Consider the following 14,408-nt stretch of genomic DNA (forward strand, 5'->3'; position numbering starts at 1 on the left):
TTGCCCGCCCCCACCTTTGGAGCTGGCAGTTTGCGTGAGTTCTCCAGCCCAACCATAAATGAGATTTTTATGAGTTAGAAATGGTTCCATTTTGTCTGGCGTGGAATAGAGCTTGAGAAAACCATCATCCTCCCTGCAGTTGTTTAATGTTCACATGATCGTCACAGGTATCCAGAGCCATTGAGCAGCAAGCTGGGGCCCTCGCCAGTCTTGTATGCCCGAAACTTCGGGAACTCTTTGAGAAATATCATTCCCAGACCATTCACCCTCTGCATCCAGTTCCCCAAGTCCACAGACGACAGTGCTTAGGGACATGGGAAATCCCCAGGCTGGCCTTGACCTCGTGGTCTCAAGGGCAGGGCAGGATGTAATTGAGCACCTGGACTCAAACCCTGCCTGCAAGGTTACTGAGGTATAAGTGCTGTGTCTCCGGCTTGACCCTTCTTGGGGGGCACACAAGAACACATTAGGGCCCCAGATCCTGAGGGCCAGAGGCCCCTCCTGCCAGTTACTTCTTAGAGTCCCAAATAAACTCCTCTTTTGTGCCCCAAAACTGGTGTGTCTTCTGTCAGCTATTGTGCAAGGCAGGTGTAGTTGCCACCATCCCCAAACTTTTATCCTCGTGTGGATTGGAACCTAAGGCTCAGAGAGGTTGAGTAACTTGCTCGGGGTAAACAGCTTCCATAGCAGTCATTTATTTTCCTCTCCTATACCATCACCCACTTGTTAGTATCTGTTGCCTACAGCCTCTGGGAGGAAACTTCACAGCTGCCAGCCCCTGACCCAAAGTCATGGGATCCCAGGCAGAGGTGGGGAGAATCGTCTTCACCACCCACACACTCTCCAAATGGGACCGCTTTTCCGGCAGCATCCTTGCCAAGGCCTGTCCTCTCACTCGCAGCTTCGTGAGCAAGCCAATCATGACAGACTCCAGGTGCCCTCCGGGGCAGCCTTAGTGTCGGGTCCATGCTGGCAGTGGGAGAGGCTGTCCACTGTAGAAAGGAAGGAAAAGAAGAAAGCCAACGAGGAGGAAGCTCTGGCACAAATCGCCAGGCTAGGGACCTGGCTTTGCTTGTTTGGAGAAACATCTTAGCCACACCAGCTGGCGCAGCTGTCCCCAGGCAGCTGGGTCTGCGGGCCTGGCCCCGATGCTCAGGGACAGAGCCGGGGTGGGGTGAGGGTTCCCCAGTCTGCTCCGCCGCAGGGAGACTGCCTTTCCCCTTGTCATGGCTGTCTGCCCTGTGGTTCAGCTTCTCAGGCACAATGTCCTGGCTGGCAGCTTAAGAACCACAAATATCATGAAGGGCTCCCCAAGGTACACCAGCTGCATGGGATTTTCACCTGCTTAGTCTCAGAGTTCTCCTCTGTACAGGGGATACCAGCTTCTGCTTCAAAGGGCTGTTGGGGAAACAGACAAGCTCTCTGGGTGAGCAGCCAGCCTAGGGCCCAGCAGACGCTGAACCAAGGTTGCGGCCCATAGCCGACCCTCAGCTCCTAATGGTCTAGAAATTTATGAAAGAATACCTTTCTACCTTCCTCTTCTGCAGATTCCACAAGCCAGGCCTCATGTATGCCCAGCCTCTCTTTTTGCAAAAGCAGCAGATGGGAACCCAGCAGTCAGCATGGAGCTCGGCTCTGGCACTTCCCCCTCCCAGAGCCCCCATTTTCACCAAGTATGGCAGACCTCACTGTCTCTGTCTTCCTGCCATTAGGGAGAATGGAGGGCAAAACGTGCCCTTTGTCTCAATGGCCTGTGCTTATCAAACCAGGTAGTCCTGCATATTTTCTAAGACCAGGATCTTGTTAGATTTGACAGTCTTTTAAAGAGAATGGCAGGAAATGGTGAGGAGGGACCCTGGCCTCCTTACCCATCCATTCCCTCTCTCCCTCCTTCCTTACCTCAACGAACGTCATTGGGTCCTGCCCCACGCAGGTAGTTGGGGACACAGAGCTGCATGACATGCAGCCTACAACTTCAGTGAGCTACCTTCTGTTAGGAGGAGGAGAAATCAGACGTGGCAGAACGGGAAAATAAGAGAGGAAGAGACCGGGCATGGGGGAAGTATTTGCCTGATGCAGAAAAGGAAGGCGTCTCGGTTGGTGAGGGGCTGGTGAGGATGACACAGGACGAATCCCAGGTAGTTTCTGGCTTGGCCATGTGGGTACTGGTGATACCTGTGCTAAGGTGAGAGGGGAACCCTGCAAGGGACGATGTGGGCAATTGGGATATGAATTCGAGTTTGGACACGTTGCCTCCCAATGGAATTGTCCTAGAGATGGTATGAATCTTAGATTGAAGGGTTGACCAGTTGTCAATTTGTGTGTTATTCATACAGAAGCTTCCAGAATCTGGTTTAAATTGGCCCTGGAAAGGGTTCATGAGCAGCAGCCTCATTGTATTTCTCCAATTAGACCTTTCAGTTGGGAGTGCCATCCCGCCTGCCTGGCCTGCAGACCCACAGGCCCTGGGTGCTCAGTGAAACCAGGCCCCCATCCTACTCCATGTCCCCCAAAGGCTCTGGGAGGTGGGGCCCCCCACCCTGCCTGGGAAGCTGCCCACAGTGCTACCATCTGTCCTCATCAGGCCTTCTGCCTAACCGTGCCACCCAAGAGAACCACCCAGACAAATCCATTAGTTCAGCCTCCTCAGCGAAGGCGAATGTCTTCATCTGGCTTGAGTTACTTAAATGGAAAATTTACAGTCAGACCCAGAAATGACCATCAGAAAACCATGGTGCTGCTTTAGGTTTCAGATCCGAAAGAGCCTGCCTTACTCTCACTTGTGGTCCCCCTTCCTGCCCACACCTCAGCCTAAGGCCCAGGGCAAGCGGCCTTGCTGAACTGAGCATGGCTTCTGTGGTCTGGCGAGAACCCAGATGACAGGGACTGGCTCACTGGGCCTTTTCCCTCCTACAGCCAGAGGAGCATGATGCCGCCTGTGTCAGTGGGGTTCCTGTTCCCACACCCTCGCTCATCCTAAAACATGTGCCCAGAGAGGAGAAAAGACCTAACACTGTGCCAGCCTGATGGTTCCCAGACACCGTCAGCCCCTCACGGGAGCTGGGAGGAGATCGGATCGTATGTTTTGGCCATGACAGGCCTGAAATTTTAGTGACACACCCACATGGAGATGTCAGGCTGACAGTTGGCTATGCGGGTGTTGCAGGCCTCAGCTGAGATCGTGGAGCTGGAGGCACTTCATAAGCTGTAAATCCCTTGCCAGTGTGAGGAGCTATTGTCTGTTACGGGGATCCAGAATCTTAGCCTTACCAAGTCAAGATGACCCTGGATGATTCCAGAATGGAACTCAAGGTCTGTGTCTGGTATTAGAGAAAATCAAGGGCTCTGTAACTTGCATGAATTTATGCTCTCAAAACTCAGGCGTGCGTCACTAATGTGGAACCTTTGACAAAGGTTCCAAGGCTATGCAATGAAGAAAAGATAGTCTCTTCAACAAATGGTGCTGGGAAAACTGAATAACCACATGCAAAAGAATGAAGTTGGGCCCTTACCTTATACCTCAACAAAAGTTAACTCCAATGTTAAGAAGGCAAAAAAAAAATAGAAAAACTGGACTACGTTAAACTTAAAAACTTCTGCATAGCAAAGGAAACAACAGAATGAAAAGGTAACCTACAGAATGGGAGAAAACATTTGCAAATATTTTAACCCCTTATATACCTGATAAGGAGTTAATATCCAGAATATATAAAGAACTCCTACAACTCAACAATAAAAAGAAATCCAATTAAAAAATGGGCAGAGGGGTCCTGCCCAGTGGCTCAGGCAGTTGGAGCTCCATGCTCCTAACGCCAAAGGCTGCCAGTTTGATTCCCACATGGGCCAGTGAGCTCTCAACCACAGGGTTGCCGGTTCGACTCCTCGACTCCCTCAAGGGATGGTGGGCTCCACCCCCTGCAACTAGCAACGGCAACTGGACCTGGAGCTGAGCTGCGCCCTCCACAACTAAGACTGAAAGGACAACAACTTGACTTGGAAAAAAGTCCTGGAAGTACACACTGTTCCCCAATAAAGTCCTGTATCCCTTTCCCCAATAAAAATCTTAAAAAAAAAAAAATAGAAAAACAGAAACTAACAGATGTTGGTGGTGAGGATGTAGAGAAATTGGAACCCTGTGCACTGTTGGTGGGAATGTAAACTAGTGCAGCCACTATGGAAAACAGTATGGAGGTTCCTCAAAAAATTAAAAATAGAATTACCATACGATCCAGCAATCCCACTCCTGAGTATTTATTAGAAGAAATCCAAAACACTAATTTTAAAAGATACCACACCCCACTGTTCACAGCAGCATTCTTCACAATAGCCGAGAGGTTGTAGCAGCCCAGTGTCCATTGCCAGATAAGGTGCATGGATGAAGAATATATGGGGTATCCACACAACAGAATATTAGCCTTAAAAAAGAAGGAAACTGTCACTTCAACAGCGTGGATGAACTTTGAGGACATTATGTTAAGTGAAATAAGCCAGTCACAAAAAGGACAAATACTGCGTGATTCCACTTATCTGAGGAATCTAAAATAGGCAAACTCTTCGAAACAGAAAGTAGAAGGTGGTTGTGGGGGTTGCTCAGGGAGGGGGAGAGGGGACTTGATTGTTGAATGAATAAGGAGTTTCAAATTTTGCAAGATGAGAAAACTCTAGAGACCTGTCGCACAACGTTGTACATATAGTTAACACTAACATACTGTACTCTTTAAAATGATTTAAAATGGTAAGTTTTATTTATGTGTTCTTGATGACAATTTTAAAAAAATTTAATTGCAGACTCAAGGGTGCAAGAAATATCATGTTTCTAATTTTTTAATTTTGTTTGACCATCCTGATCTCGAGCCCCCAAGGCTAACAAATTCATTCTCATCTCACCCCAGGCCCATAAGGTTTCAGGGTCTAAAGTAACGTGGAAGGGCCCCCTCCTGGTCCAGATGAGTCTCTTCTCTCTCTCTCTCTTTCTCAGGCCCTGCCCCTCCCCACTCAGGGTTTCCCCTTAACAAAAGTCAGGAGATGCTGCCAACCCACTAACCTGGGCTGCCTCTGCCTTTCCGCCCTGTCTCAGTGAGCACTGCTTAAAAACAAGAGAAGGAAAAAAGCAAAAACACACACATATACACACTAATTTTTCAGTGAACCATCCTGCCTCAGACCTGATTCATGACCAGTCTGTCTGTCTGTGGTGGTTATTCTGGAAATTGGAGTGGGGTGGGGTGGAGGGGGTTGCTGCCAGTTACGGTTGACTTTTACAATAACTGACAGTGCTTTGTAATACAGCCACAGCCCAGAGCCTGGCGTGCGGTAGGTGGGCAGGATAGAGAGAGACAGGTATAAAGTGCCACTTTAATTGCAGTCTTCACTTCTGCACCTTTCCTCTAGCGCCTGAGAAAAAGGAAAGAAGACTAGGGCATAGTTCAACTGAGAGGGAATGAAAATGAGGTTGGCAGAAGTGAAAATGGAAGGTCAAGGGTCATCAGGGATGTGTGCAGCGAGCGCCAGGGGAGGCTGTCCTCTCCCAGGCCAGGTGGGCTGCGAGCTGGGCCTGGATTTCTGACTGGGGCAGTGAGCCGGTCAGCGTGTCCTTACCCAGAACCCTCTCCTTCGGGTCATGGAGACCGACAGGGGCAGAGGGAGAGAAGGCAGAGGCAGGATGGCCCCCGTCATCAATTCAGAAAGGCTCAAAACGTGTGGATGGAGGACTGGATACTGAAAAGATTCCACATTGGTGTGCACATTATCTGCAATAAATCATGAGAAATGTGTAAGCATCTCCCTCAAGCTGTGGGAGGGGCCAGTGCCGAAGGCTCTAGCCAGAGAATGGAGGACAGTAGACAGATAGGATAGTGCCTGTTAGCGAGCTTAGGCATTTGAAATGCGGTGACCGTGTCTTCATGTGGTGTATTGTCTCTGCTTTTTTATTTTAGTGGATATTGAAAAGCATTGGTCAGGACTTTCGTAAGATAACTCCCATCCTCAGCTTTTTATTTCTCATAACTCAGCTGCAAACTATTCTACCTCCCGTTTCCAAGTAGTAAATCTTTATGATTGGAGTTTCCAGGTAGTCAATCTTTTTGATTGGGGAAGGATTGTGAATGGATAAATGAACAGGTAATTGAATAACTGAATGAGTGATTGAGGGGTGAGAGCACAGCCCACAGGGGAGGGCCCATGGGAGCAAGGGGGAGGAGAGGCAGAAGAAGTGTTTCTCCCCACTCTTCTCCCCTCTACCAGCCAGCGTGGTGGTGGGCAGGCTGCCCCTCGGATGCTGCTGCGGGGTGGGTGGGTGGGCCAGCGGCCGGCTTGTTGTGCCCAAGCCCACTGGCTTCCCTTTTTAATGAGTCTGTCTTTGTTTTCCTGTCTAGGTCCCCCTGGACGGCGTGGCAAGCCTGGAAGAAGAGGCGATCCTGGTGAGTCCAGGTTTTCCTATTTCCTAAACCTAGGCCTGAAAGTCTGCCCTGGGCCAGGGACCTGGCTGGAAGCTCCAGGCCCGTACCACCCCATTACTCAGGATCCTTGGTCCTGGGTCAGATCTTCCCCTCCCTTCCAATTGCAGCCACTGTCCCCGAAGGCCACAGGCCCAGTGCTCAGTACTGCTTTTTCTTGACTTCTTGACATCACAGTTCCAGGAACTGTCCCCTTTATGCCCTGGGCACCCCCCGAATCTCATTATCATCCTCAGAAACTTCAGTCCCTAGTCTCCCACTCTGAAACAACCCCCTCTCTTTGTGGGAGCTGATGATTCCACCATCCCACGTCCCTACCATGGGTCCCTCAACATTATGCGACGGTTCTCCTATGTGTCCCCATCTCTCCCCAGACGTAGCCTCTCCTTCTCTTGGCAGAGGCACCAGGAGAAGACTCCTTCACCTTCCTTCCAGACAACCTGCAGACTCATCTATTCTGCCACCCCTCCTGCCATCTTCATTTCACTCAAAACACACTCGCTCTGCCCCCCCTTCCCCGATGCAGGAAGTTTTCCTCAGAGCCATCCACACACCCCCCCCCTGCCCTGGCTCTTACACCTCACCTTCCAGCCCCTCCAGGCTCTTTTTACTGTCACTCCACTGACATCATCTTGGCCACAGTTACCACGGGCCTTTTGGTGGTCATCTGGCAGTTGCTTTTCTGTCACTATCTTCCTTGACTCACTGTTGCCACCCTCACCCCCTACCCCATATTCCCAGTTTCAACTCTAGCCTGTATTTCCTCCAACACCCCTGACCTCCTTCCTTTTGCCTTTTCTAGAGGACCCCACTTGCCTCTTAAATGAATCTGGCCTTGGCTCTCTTCTCTCTTTTCTCCCACCCCTGTGGTTTCAGCTCCCCATGACACTGACAACGCCTCCCTCCCTGACTCCAGCCAAGTTGTCTTCTCTGGGTCCAGAGTTTGGACATGGCCCCACTGAACCCAGCACGTCCCTCAGCCTGTTCTCCCCCAGCTCTCCATGCAAGAAGGAGACCCCCAACCACGCACTTCCCTGTCAGACACCTGGGCATTGTCTCGGGTCCCTTCCTCCCCATGACTCCCCGGGTCATTCTCCTCCTCAGTACATCGCAGACCTGTGCCCACTTCCCCATCCTCACCAGCAGAGTTCCTGCAGCTCTCCCGCGGTGTTCCCACCTCTAGCCTCCTCGTGGTTGTCTGAGGCCCTCTCATGCTGAGCCTGCACTCCTGCCCAGAATGTCATCTCCTCTACCTGAACTCTTACTGCGAGTTCATTACTCTTCGTCCTTTAAGTCTAGCTGAAACATTTCCTCCAAAACAAGCCTTCTCTAATTCCTCTGGCTGGGGCCATCACCCTGAGTCTCCAACCCTCAGCACAGAGCCTGGCACAGAGCCGGCCCCAGGAGTATAAATGCACAAACACTGAGTGAATGAATTAACACATGCTCAGCCCCTAAGCAGCTTCACAAGGAGGGCATGGCGGTGATGCCGGAGGGGCCCACCACCAAGAGGACCCCCAGCCTCAGAATTTTATCCCTGGCACTGGGCACGGGCTTCCTGCCCCTTATTGTACTGCATGCTTACATTATCTAGTTCCTTCTGTAGAGGCCATCCAGATCATTGCTAGAGTGCAATGGTAGGAAATGCCATCATGGTTCTCGGTGTGCTTTGACTTCCAGAAGCTGAAGGCTGTTCTATGTCTGATCACTGTGGCTTCCTTTACTCTACATTTTACGTGTAATCACCACACACACACACACACACACACACACACACACACACACACACACAAAACCAGACTGCCAAATATACACTTCATCACTCAGTTTTCGTTTCTATCCCCGTAAAACATTTCCTTTGTCTTTTATTGTGAGCTGCTGATGTGTATTCTGGTGGGAGATGAGGAACACATAGTGACTTTTTTTATGACAAAATAATATTACTCAATTTACTCAAAAACCTATTAGAATTATGATTCCAGTTTACAACAATCTAAAAACCAAAGAAACATAAGGACTCACTGGGCCCCTGACCCTATGCTGAGTCCTTTCAAGTTTTTCATCTCATGTGATCCTCACAGAGCCCTGCAAGATAAATATATGGCATTAGCCCCATTTTGCAGATAAGGAAACTGGGGTTCCAAGGGGAGAAGTGTCTTGTCTAAGGTCAGCTGCTGAGCAAGGGGTGGGCAGCACCTCCTCCCCTTTCCCAGGCAATGTCTTGATTCTCTATCTGTCCGAGAACGGTGTGAGCAGCACAGAGCAGGAGTTCCTCTCTGATTAGCTTTGACTGGACCTAGTGTTTATTTTTAGATAGTTTCACACACATGCACATCCTGGCTTTAGCAACTTCCCTTGTAAAACCAAGGCCTTTTCCTGTGTCCCAGAGAGAAAGGCTCTTTTTGCCCAGTGGGACAGTGTCTGACTAAGATGCCTTCCTGCTGCTGCTGCGGCTGCAGTCCTGCAGATAGCTGAGCCTGCCCGCCTGTGGGAATGGGTCCTCTCTAGCTCCAGAGAGAGCCTTTGCTGGAAAATGCCTCCATGACCCTGCAGTGTTTATGTGTCTCTATATAATGGAATAGATGTCTCCCCCCACCCCCACTGGCCCATTTCTCAGCTGGGGAAGCCTGGCACTGCTCTTGCATTCTGGGGTCCTCTTTCTGGGGACCTTTGGCATGATCCTTTCTCTTTCCAGACCCCACCTTTCCCCAAGAGCACCCATCTCTCTCCCCTGGCTTCCCCTGCCTTCCCGTGGCTTCCTCTATCACCCCCTGCGTCCCCAGCCCCAGATACCTCCCTCTGTCCCAGCACTTGTCGCACCTAGTTGTGGTGCTCTGCTCTAGATAGTCTTTTTCCTCCACCAAAAACATGGGTTCCTCAGGGCAGGAGCTGGGGCTGGACACCCAGGCACTCAGGCGATGGTCCATAAATGTTTGTGGACAAGAAGGAGGGGAGGGCGGAGGAGGGAGAGAGAAAGGAGGATAAAGGTTAAGGAGGTGGGAAAAGACAAACATGAAGCGATCAAATGCTGCTTGGCTGATGCCTGTGCTAAACCTGCAGAGACAAATGGAGTCACTCACCAGGTCTCCACAGCTCCCAGCCATTTCAATGCTACAATATTTTTTTTTTCACTCCATCCTGGCCCCAAGAAACCCTTTCTAAAAATCCAGTGGAAGAAGCTCTTCTGGAATGGTGGATTAAGGACCTCTGAAACTCTGTTCCTTCATAAAAACAGCAAGAACACAAGAACAAATTGGCCTTTCTGAATTATGGAAATTAATGAAAGGCTTGCAACAACCCAAGAAATGTGTGTTCAAGGAAAACATATGAACCTTTCTAAGAACAACAATGTTAGTAACACTTTAACTTGCCTATCTCCTCAGTCCGTAGTACCCTTAAAAAATCATCAGCCTTGCAACCATAGTACCTGTGAAAAGCAGCAGCCACTGGAGGAGGTAAACAGGTTTAAAGCTCCCCAAATGCTCACTCCCTAAGAATTGTCACTATTTGACCCGACTGGCAGCTCCCTGAAAAAGTTCGTACATATGACTTGTCTTTATTGAACCTGATACAGAGCTTGCTCATTGAGAAAAGCCCTATCTCCATAGTGCTTGTGAAAAACACTCAGCAGCAATTGTTTAGAATCGCAGGTGCCTGAGGTAGTGGTACCAGTTTGGAGCAAACAAGAAGTTGACACAAAAACTTAAAAATCTAGGCAATAAGACGTCGAAAGGGACTTTGCAAAGCACCAACATATTCCTGGGGACCTAGAAGGCACATACATGTGCAGGGCTGTGTACATGTCCAGGAAAGACCTGAGAGAGCCTCAGTCTCTCGCCTCTGGCTTACCTTGAGGCTCTGCCCAAGCAGGCAATGAAGGTAACAGCAGTCATAAACTAGCAGAGCACTGAAGTTGTACTCCAACATACACAAAGAGCCACTTGGCAAAGAGTAGGAAACTTAGTGGATCAAGACATTAAAGGAAACCTCTATCTATGCTGATCATTAAGCTAACCAAGCAGAGAATTAAGTAGCTGCATATGACAAAGAATACACACTAGAGATTTAGTCCAGGAAAACCCCTAAACAATAGAAAAACAATAACAACAAATGACAACGACCACAGAGCCTGAAAAGGAGGCACGGGACTTAATTTCCATAGTAGCCACATTAAATTACTTTACATGCCCAGTTTTTAACAAAAATTATGAGACACAAAAAGATACAAGAAAGTATAGCAAAAGAAAGGGAAAAAAGCAATCTATAAAAACTGTCTCTAAGAAAGCCCAGATGGACTTACTAAACAAAGATTTTATATTTCCTGTTTTAAATATGCTCAAAGAACTAAGACAACCATGTTTAAAGAATTAAAAGAAAGCCCAAGAATTAATGTACCACCAAATGGAGAATATCAATAGAGAGAAAGAAAGTATAAAAAAAGAACCAAATAGAAATTCTGGAGCTGTAAAGTACAATAACTGAAATGGAAAAAAAAAAAAAAGTTACTAGAGGAATTCAACAGTAGATTTGGTCTGGCAGAAGAACGAATCAGCAAACTTGAAGATAGGTCATTTGAGACTATTCAATCTAAGGAAGAAAGAAAGGAGAATGAACAGAGTCTGAGAGATCTATGGGACACTATAAAGTGTGCCAACATACACATAATATGGGCCCTAGAAAGAGAGAAGAGAGAGAAAGAATCAGGAGAATTATATGAAAGAAGTATGGCCAAAACCTTACCAAATTCAAAGAAAAATATTAATCTACACATAAGAGAAACTCAATAAATTTCAAATAGGATAAAGTCAAAGAGATTGACACCTAAGTACATTATAGTCACATTGCCAAAAGCAAAAAATGAAAAGAGACTTTTGAAAGCAGCAAGAGAACAACAACTCATCACAGAAAAGAGATCTTCAATAAGATTAATAGCTGATTTCTCATCAGAAACCATGAAAGCCAAGAGGCAGTGGGTTGATATATTTAAAGTGATTTTTTAAAAACTGTCAACAAAGGACTCTATAACCAGTAAAACTATCCTTGAAAAATGAAGGAGAGGAGATCCAGTCAAGATGGCAGAGTAGTTAAATGCTGTGCTTACATCCTCTCATGACCACATCAAAATTACAACTAAACTATAGAACAACCCTCATTGAGAATTACCCGAAGTCTTGCTGAACCGAAGCCCTGCAACTAAGGACATACAGAAGAAACCACCTCAAGACTGGTAGAAGGGGCAGAGACGTGAAACAAGCTGGTTCCATACCAATATGTGGCCATTGAAAATTGAGAGGGATATCTTAGCTGTGGGGTACCCCCTCTCAGAAGAGCAAGGGGTCCTAGCCCCATACCAAGCTCCCCAGCCCAGGGTTCCAGTGCTGGGAAGAAAAGTCCCCATAATATCTGCATGTGAAAACCAGTGGAGATGGTGGCTGACTGAGACTAGGGTGGCTGCAGTCCCAAGTGATCCTCTTAAAGGTCCCATGCACAGACTCACTCGTTCTAAGCTTCAGCACTGAGGCAGCAACTTGAAAGATGCTGGGGACATATGGAAAGGAACTGAATTGTCTGACTTCAGGGCAAGGGCTGGAGGGGCAGCTTTCTCTCAGACAGAAGTGCTGGCAGAAGCTATCATTTCTTTGTTGAGCCCTCCCTTCTCCCAGCATGCAGACACAGATGGCTGCCATATCTGAGTCTCCATCAACCTGGCTAACACTGTTCATTCATCCTGAGACCGAGTCCCAGCCAAATTTTGGGCACACCCAAGCCATTTCCAAGGGTTTTTCCATACAAACAGCTGTCTCGTCTCATGCTGCGGACTTTCCTAAAATCTCTCAAATATTCACAAAACCCAAACAAGCAGCCTCTGGCTTCAGTGTGTCCTGTACCTCTGGCTGAGCAGCCCTAAGCCCAGCAGTAGGAACAGCTAGCCTTGGTTCGTGGCTTGGCCTCTCGAGGCACTTCCAAGCCCAGTGCAGGCAGCAACTATCTGTGGATTGCTTTGTGGTTCATGCCAGGGCACATGCTGTGGCTGAACTTGGCCTGCAGTGGGGCCCCTCCCAGGAGGCCCCAGGGCTGGCTCGCCCAGTAGCTAACTTCAGACCCAGTCAGTGCATCACTCAGCCACCTCCACAGAAACCTACGCACACTAAAAGCACACTAAGCAGGCACCAGAGCCCTGCTATATGAATCCTGCTTCACAGGATCAGCCCCTGAGCAGCAGCTCCTCCACTATAGTTACACCCATTCCTTACAACCAATCAGACCCAGGGTCTGTCCCTCCCATTGATTCGCAAACAGCAACCAAGACTCCACTACAACAGGTGGGCACACACAACACACCCAAGGGACACACCTGGAGTACTCAGCTCAGGTGACCAAGGAGCCCCACAGCACATCTACTACCTGAGGCCACTCTAAGACCAGGAGGCATAGCAGCCCTACCTAATACATAGAAACAGACACAGGCAAGCAGCCAAAATGGGAAGACAAAGAAACATGTCCCAAATAAAATAACAGAACAATAACAGGGGGGGAAAGCTGAACAAAGTGGAGATAAGCAATCTGCAGATGAAGAATTCAAAACACTAGTTATAAGGATGCTCAATGGACTCAGGGAGAACTTCAACAAAGAGATAGGGAACATAAAAATGGTGATAGAAGACATAAAAAGAACCAGTTAGAAATAAAGACTACAATAACTGAAATGAAGAATATATTAGAAGAATCAACAGATGAAATGAAGCAGCAATTTGGAAGGTAGCAGAAAACACCCAATCAGAGCAGCAAAAAGACAAAAGAACCCCAAAAAATGATGATAGTTTCAGGGGCCTCTGGAACATCAAGCATACCAATATTCACATCATAGGGGTACCAGAAGGAGACGAGCAAGAGCAAGGAATTGAAAACCTATTTGAAGAAATAATGATAGGAAACTTCCCTAACCTGGTGAAGAAAATAGACATACAAGCCCAGGAAGTGCAGAGAGTCTGAAACAAGATGAACCCAAAGGGGCCCACACCAAGACACATCATAAATGAAATGCCAAAGCTTAAAGACAAAGAGAGAATCTTAAAAGCAGCAAGCGAAAAGCGGTTAGTTACTTACAAGGGAGATTCCCATAAGACTGTCAGCTGATTTCTTGACAGAAACTTTACAGGCCAGAAAGGATTGGCAGTAAATGAAAAGCAAGGACCTACAACCAAGATTACTGCACCCAGCAAGGCTGTCATTTAGAATTGAAGGACAGATAAAAGCTTCCCAGGAAAGAAAAAGCTAACAGAGTTCATCAACACCAAATCAGAATTACAAGAAATCTTAGAGGGACTTCTTTAAGATGAAAAAGAAATCAAAAATATTAATAATAAAATGGCAATCTACATATCTATCAACAATTACTTTCAATGTAAATGGATTAAATGCTCCACTCAAATGAAAAGCAAGGACCTACAACCAAGATTGGTATAGAGAGAATGAATGAATAAGAAAACAAGACGCTTACATATGCTGCCTACAACAGACTCACTTCAGATCAAAAGACACACACAGACTGAAAGTAAAGGAATAGAAAAAGATATTTCATGACAATGGAGATGGAAAAAAAAAAACAACTGGGTAACAATACTTATACCAGACGAAATAAACTTTAAAACAAAGTCTATAAGAAGAGACAATGGAGGACCCAGTGATTCCACTTCTGGGTATTTATTCGAAGAGACCCAAAATGCTACTTCAAGGGGAGACGTGCATCTATATGTTCATTGCAGCATTATTTACAGTGGCCAAGAGGTGGAGTCAGCCTGGTTGACCATAGATGGATGAGTGGATGAGTAGGTGGTACATACATACAGTGGTTGGCCATGAAAGGGAATGGATTCTTGCCATCTGTGGTGGCATGGATGGATTTAGACGGTGTTGTGCTGAGTGGAGTATGTCAGACAGAGAAAGATGATG

General features: G+C 47.5%; 1 protein-coding gene across 5 annotated transcripts in view; it reads left to right on the forward strand.

Moving 5' to 3' along the window:
• COL23A1 (collagen type XXIII alpha 1 chain) overlaps positions 1-14,408 on the forward strand; it is an 86,376-nt gene that overhangs the window by 16,421 nt on the left and 55,547 nt on the right. For all 5 annotated transcript variants that reach the window (XM_081035825.1, XM_081035824.1, XM_081035828.1 and 2 more), the window contains exon 2: positions 6,375-6,429. The gene's annotated coding sequence lies outside the window, so the exon portion shown is untranslated. The remainder of the gene's footprint in view (positions 1-6,374; positions 6,430-14,408) is intronic.

This window comes from Rhinolophus hipposideros, assembly GCF_964194185.1.
Source record: "Rhinolophus hipposideros genome assembly, chromosome: 23".
NCBI lineage: Eukaryota > Metazoa > Chordata > Mammalia > Chiroptera > Rhinolophidae > Rhinolophus > Rhinolophus hipposideros.